This window comes from Eretmochelys imbricata, chromosome 28, assembly GCF_965152235.1.
Source record: "Eretmochelys imbricata isolate rEreImb1 chromosome 28, rEreImb1.hap1, whole genome shotgun sequence".
In the NCBI taxonomy this organism is placed as follows: domain Eukaryota; kingdom Metazoa; phylum Chordata; order Testudines; family Cheloniidae; genus Eretmochelys; species Eretmochelys imbricata.
The window spans coordinates 2,890,755-2,896,771 of record NC_135599.1 but is presented as its reverse complement, the minus strand read 5'-3'; the positions used below and the strand labels follow the sequence as shown (position 1 = coordinate 2,896,771).

Genomic DNA, 6,017 nt, shown 5'->3' with positions numbered 1-6,017 from the left:
GGTCGGCCACAAAGGAGGAGTGGTTCTCGCTGCTCCATGTGTGGCAGGGAGCCTCTCAAGCCCATCACCGCACCCCCATCTTGGCCAGAAAAGAGCACCGGCGCACACAAACTCAGACTCCGCTTTGCTTGTCTTCCTTTCACCCAGAACCGTCCTTCTTCTCCTGGACTTCAAGTAGCCATCCCTGGGAAACCAGGAGGCAGGCACAGGATTCTACCTCCCAGCAGCCAACCGCGCCGCCCCTGGCTTTGGCAGAACGAACGGTGATGCTCTGCTAACCCCACTGAGGCACTTAGCTTCTGCCCTGTCTTCCTCAGCATGACTTTCCTCTTTTGCCCTATTCCTGCCTCACTCCCTCCTTTGGCAAGTCATGCAAAGGAGGGCAGTTGGAAGAGCCGGCCTCCATAGGCCAACACCCAAGGGCAGAGGAGGCCAAGCCACAAGGCTCCAAAAGATGACTGGCCTAGACCCTCTAGATTTCTCAGCTCACATCACAACCCTCTCTCCTGAGGGGGTCGGGGTTACCCCAGGGACAGGCCAGTGATAGAAGTAGGAGCGCCTTGCTGGAGAGCTAGAAAAAGTAAGCCATCATGTTTCTGCCTGGTTTCGAACCAGGGGCCTTTTGCGTGTGAGGCAAACGTGATAACCACTACACTACAGAAACTCTGTCACAGAACTCTGCCCCTCCCTTCAAATTCCACCCACTTGGCTGGCACTCACCCTGGCACACACTGATGGGCAGACCTGGAGAAAGTGGCGGCAGCCCTTCGGTAGGTCAGTTGGGAGACCAAAGGACTGGAGCTGGCGCTCAGGAAGTCGTCTTTATGTCTCCCTTGTGACTCCAGCTTGAAGGAGAGCTTCTTTTTCTTCCCCTTGCTGAGGAAGAGCAAGTTTCTCACTGTAACACTAGTTAAGACTGGTCCACCCTGTGTTGGTGGCCATTCAATTTCTAGATGTTAGTACATTTCAGTTACTGTTAAAATTTAAAAAATTCTATATGCTTAAAGGAAATAAACTTTTGTATTTGATTATTTCTGGCATGAATAAAAACAGATGTACAGATCCTAGCCTGCAAATTTATCATCTTATATGAGAGAGAAAATCATGCATACAAATTCTGCATCAAAATCGTGAAATGAGTTGCAAATGCAATAAAAATAAAATATTCAAAAGTTTAACACGTGAGGGGGGGCACCGCAGACGATTCTACGGGAAGCCTGTCAGGGAGAACAGGAGTTAGTTTCACATACCTCTTTTCAGGCTGTAATCTGTGGTCACCCTGCCCTGTTGGAGTGATCACTGTAGCCCAGACTCAAGGCTGGAACAGGCCCCTGTTTTAGGGGGAGGCTGCATGGTTTAGAGCAGGGGTGGCCAACCTGAGCCTGAAAAGGAGTCAGAATTTACCAGTGTACATTGCCAAAGAGCCACAGTAATATGTCAGCAGCCCTGCATCAACTCCCCCCCCCCCAGCTCTCACCGCCTCCCGCCCACCGAGTGCCCCGCCGATCAGTGTCTCCTCCCTCCCCACACCGCGCAATCACCTGTTTCGTGGCATGCAGGAGGCTCTGGGCGGAGGGGAGAGGAGCGAGGACACGGCAGGCTCCGGGGAGTGGGCTGGAAGGGTTGGAGTGGAGGCAGGGCCTATGGAAGAGCCAGAAGTTGAGCAGCGAGCACCCCCGGCACATTGGAAAGTTGGCATCTATAGCTCCAGCCCCGGAATCAGCACCTATAGAAGGAGCCGCATATTAACTTCTGAAGAGCCGCACGTGGCTCTGGAGCCACAGGTTGGCCTCCCCTGGCTTACAGCAACCTGATGCCTCAAAGAATCTGTCTCTCCCAAAGTGTTGGATCTGCATCCCCAGAAGGCTCCTGCACTGCCTCCCCCATTTTCACAGTCTATAGAAAGGAGCAGCTTCAAGGGTTAGTGATGAGCGACAAGGTACACCATGGGTGGCAGAGGCTTCAGGATCCCAGAGTGGGGTTTGCCTGTCTGGGGCATTTTGAGTGAGATCTCAGGGGCACATTGTAAGGCAGAATCCCAGGAATATATATGAAAGGAGCATAGGACCATAAGGACGTAAGAACGGCCATACTGGGTCAGACCAAAGGTCCCTATAGCCCAGTCTCCTGTCTTCCCATAGTGGCCAATGTCAAGTGCTTCAGAAGGAATGAACAGAACACGTAATCATCAAGTGATCTATCCCTTGTCGCCTATTCACATCTCCTGGCAAACAGAGGGTAGGAACACCATCCCTATCCATCTTGGCTAATACACATTGGTAGGCCTATCCTCCAGGAATATATCTGGTTCATTTTTTGAACCCTGTTATAGTCTTGGCCTTCACAATATCCTTTGGCAAGGAGTTCCACATGTAGACTGTGGGTTGTGTGAAAAAAATACTTCTTTTTGTTTGTTTTAAACATGCTGCCTATTAATTTCATTTGGTGGCCCCTAGTTCTTGTCTTAGGAGAGGGAGTAAATAACTCTACCTTATTTACTTACTCACACCAGTCATGATTTTATAGACCTCTAGAATATCCCCCCTTAGTCGTCTTTTTTCCAAGCTGAAAAGTCCCAGTCTTATTAATCTCTCCTCCTATGGCAGATGCTCCATACCCCTAATCATTTTTGTTGTCCTTTTCCGAACTTTTTTAATCCAATATGTCTTTGAGGTGGGGCGACCACATCTGTATGCAGTATTCAAGATGTAGGTGTACCATGGATTTATATAGAGGCAATATGATCTTTTCTGTCTTACTATCTATCCCTTTCTTAATGATTCCCAAGATTCTCTTTCCTTTTTTGACGGCCGCTGCACATTGAGTGGATGTTTTCAGAGAACTATCCACCGTGACTCCAAGATCCCTCTCTTGAGTGGCAACAGCTATTTTAGACCTCATCATTTTATATGTATAGTTGGGATTATGGTTTCCAGTGTCCATGACTTTGCATTTATCAACATTGAGTTTCCTCTGCCATTTTGTTGCCCTTTCACCCAGTTTTGTGAGGTTTTTTTGTAACTCTTTGCAGTCTGCTTTGTACTTAACTCTCCTGAGTAATTTTGGATCATCTGCAAATTTTGCCACCTCACTGTTTACCCCCTTTTTCCAGATCATTTATGAATATTTTGAAGATTACTGATCCCAGTACCGACACCCTGGGGGACACCACTATTTACCATGGGGTTTCCTTGGATGGGGGAGTAAACCTGAGAACATATCACGAGGTTGTACACATTTATTGTCCTGGTGAAAAAGTGTGTCTGATACTCAGCCTTTGCTGCTTCTGCCGGCTGTGACTGCTGAGGACATTTTCCTTCTCTCCTCCTGGGTCTCTCTTCTGCCAGATTCTTGGCCAGTGCGGCCACCCTGCAGGCGATGGCAGAGCAGTTTGGTGATAGGCTGCCGGACTCACCACATAAGAGTGCAGCTGCTGTAGCAGCTTGACTGATCATGGGCCAGGTCCTGCAGCCCTGGCGGCCCAGGATAACCTCCCACTGATGGCAATGGGAATTTAGCCTTTCCAACTAGCTGCTGGTACCTGAGGTCTCAGCTATGAAGTAAGCTGGTGGCACACACAGCTTCATCCAAAGAAGTGAAGGATGTAAGCAAAAGAAGGAAGTTGGCCACCTGGGGAGCTGAGGCAGTCCAAGAACCACAGCTCAAGAGAGAAGAGGAAAAACTCCCTGAAGTGCTCAAAGCAGCACCGAGAAAAGGAAGTTTGTCAGTGAGATCAGTAGCAATAAATATGAAATGAAGGAGTGCTTTCCCCTCTGTGATGCCATGTTCGAATTATGGTACTTTACAATGAGATAAAGCTTGAAAATATCCTGCTCTAATTTCAGGATGGGTCTCTAACCATAATCGTTCTCTGTGGGAAGTGACCTCTAGATAGTGATCTTTGGGAAGAGCAGGCTGAAGAACCTTCCTACGAACCAGGAGATCATGGCTTGGCCTGCCAGTTCTTCCTTGCTGAACCTGGCTTGTCTGCTAGGCTCGTTTTTTTGTATCTCTTCTCATAAAAAGAAAAGACCTCACAGCACAATCCTTGTAAGTGCTCATTCAGGATGGAGAGAGCTTCCTTGTGGCGAAGCCTTGGAAAGTGGCAAATGCTAAGTCTGCAGCTGATGGAAAGTTACCATGACTCAGAGTTGAATTGAAGTTGCTGTGACTGAAACCCAGAGCACTAACCACTCTAGGATCACAGCAGCATGTGGGAGAAGCGCACGTTAGAAGCCCTCTGTCAACTCAGCTGTGGCTTTCCGTGCACAGAGAGCCAGCCCACTCAAGGTCTGCAAGTTTTGTGGGAAATGGGGAACGTCTGTACTTTGGCATTTGGAGGTGTTTTCTTGGACCTTCAAGGGGAACAGTTGCAAATAGATAGTTGAGGAAGGCACCATGGCTTAGTAGGTTAAAGCACCTGTCTTGTAAACAGGAGATCCTGGGTTCAACTCCTAGTGGTGTCCTGTTGTATAGCTTTTGTCTCCTCTGCTCATGTTTTCCTCTGTCTTCCTAGGCAATGTAAGTAATTGCTTCCTAAGGAAAAGGCTTCTTTGCAGAGGAGCGTTGCAGAGAATCAAATCACGAGCCTGCAGTTGATGAAAAGGCTATGGGTCTTGGGAAGGAGGTTGCTTTGACTGCAATTGCTATGACACCAGTGTCCCATGCCCATGCAATTCACTAGAAATGTCTATGCACAGAGACCCTTCTAGAGGGTTCCATGTAGGGCTTGCAGGAAATGGAGAATTACTGTCCTTTCACCTTTCATTTTATTGTTGATGAAAGATGGAGCAGTTACGGGAGAAGTCCCAGAGAGTGGCACCGTGGCAGAGCTTGCCAATAAACCTGCTGGATAAAGAGCAAATTCAGGATCCAGCATCCAGTGCTGCCTTGCTGAACGTGCCTCCTCTTGTCACCTTTTGGTCAATCCTTTTTGTTAACGGAGAAACCCGCCTTTGACTAGCCATACCCATGCTTGCAAAAGGAACAGGTCTTTTTGCTGACAAGTGTTGAAAGGAGGCATCGGATGAACATGGAAACAAGGTAAAGGTTGCTGTAACTCATCTGGCAGGCAAGGCTGTTGAATCTGGGCTGCCTCTTACAATACTGTGCTAGTGACAAGTAGCAAAACCCCTCCAGGTGCTGTGATCACTTGGCCAACAACATGCCATGACACACTATGGACACACTATGGTCCATGTTAAAGAGCTTTTCCTCAACCCTCCCGCTTCCCTGGTTCTTGTCAGGCAAGCAGCAAAAGACCAGAAGTCCAAAGCACAGACAATGCGATGTTTATTGGGGTTAGTTTCCAAGCAATCATATTTCGGAGCCCTTCACACCACTTGGGCTTATCTCTATATGCCAATAGAGTCTGTTCCCCAGTGTTCTCTTCCAAGCTCTCATGCCACAGAGCATTTACCCTGTATCCCCCTTCCCAGCTCTGACGCCGCAGAGCCTTGCCTGTGTCCCTGTTTCCCATCCCCCCCCTTAGCAAGCATGATTCCAATTTCCCCTCCACTTCCTGTTTGACCCCAGTTTATATAATATTCTCAGCTATACCTTAACCAATCATTTTATTGAAATTTAACTAACCAATCCTAACATATTGTAACATAATTCTCTAACCAACTATATCCCACTACCTGAATTAACTTACATCTAGCAAAATTAATTATACAGCAGACAGAAACAAATAGCGAACCAGACAGATTAACAATAGAAAATTAGGGGGCATAAAGATAAAACATACAGAAATGAGGGTTTCACAACCACAACCATTGATAAGTGATTTCTTACCAGACAGGATGCTGGCAAAATAAGTTTTCTTTAACCATCTTAAGATCAGTTTCTTTATCTAGTGGTGATGGGCACTCTCTGGACAGGATCTTCTTCCTAACCGCTCAATACAGCCTTATTTCAGTGTGTCTGGTTTGGGATGTGACAATGTGACCGTACGCTTCCCAGCTTATGGCTCCCCTGCTGCTTGGCCAAAGGCCTTAGCCTAAGAACAAGGCCTC

At 47.7% G+C, this 6,017-nt stretch overlaps 2 non-coding genes across 2 annotated transcripts; one reads left to right on the top strand and one right to left on the bottom strand.

The window, feature by feature from the left end:
* Positions 1–591: 591 nt before the first annotated feature.
* On the bottom strand, positions 592–664 carry TRNAV-CAC (transfer RNA valine (anticodon CAC)). Its single transcript has one exon. It is a non-coding gene; the product is annotated as a tRNA-Val (tRNA).
* Positions 665–4,392: 3,728 nt separating this feature from the next.
* Positions 4,393–4,466, top strand: TRNAT-UGU (transfer RNA threonine (anticodon UGU)). The gene has a single exon. It is a non-coding gene; the product is annotated as a tRNA-Thr (tRNA).
* The last annotated feature ends 1,551 nt before the right edge of the window (positions 4,467–6,017 follow it).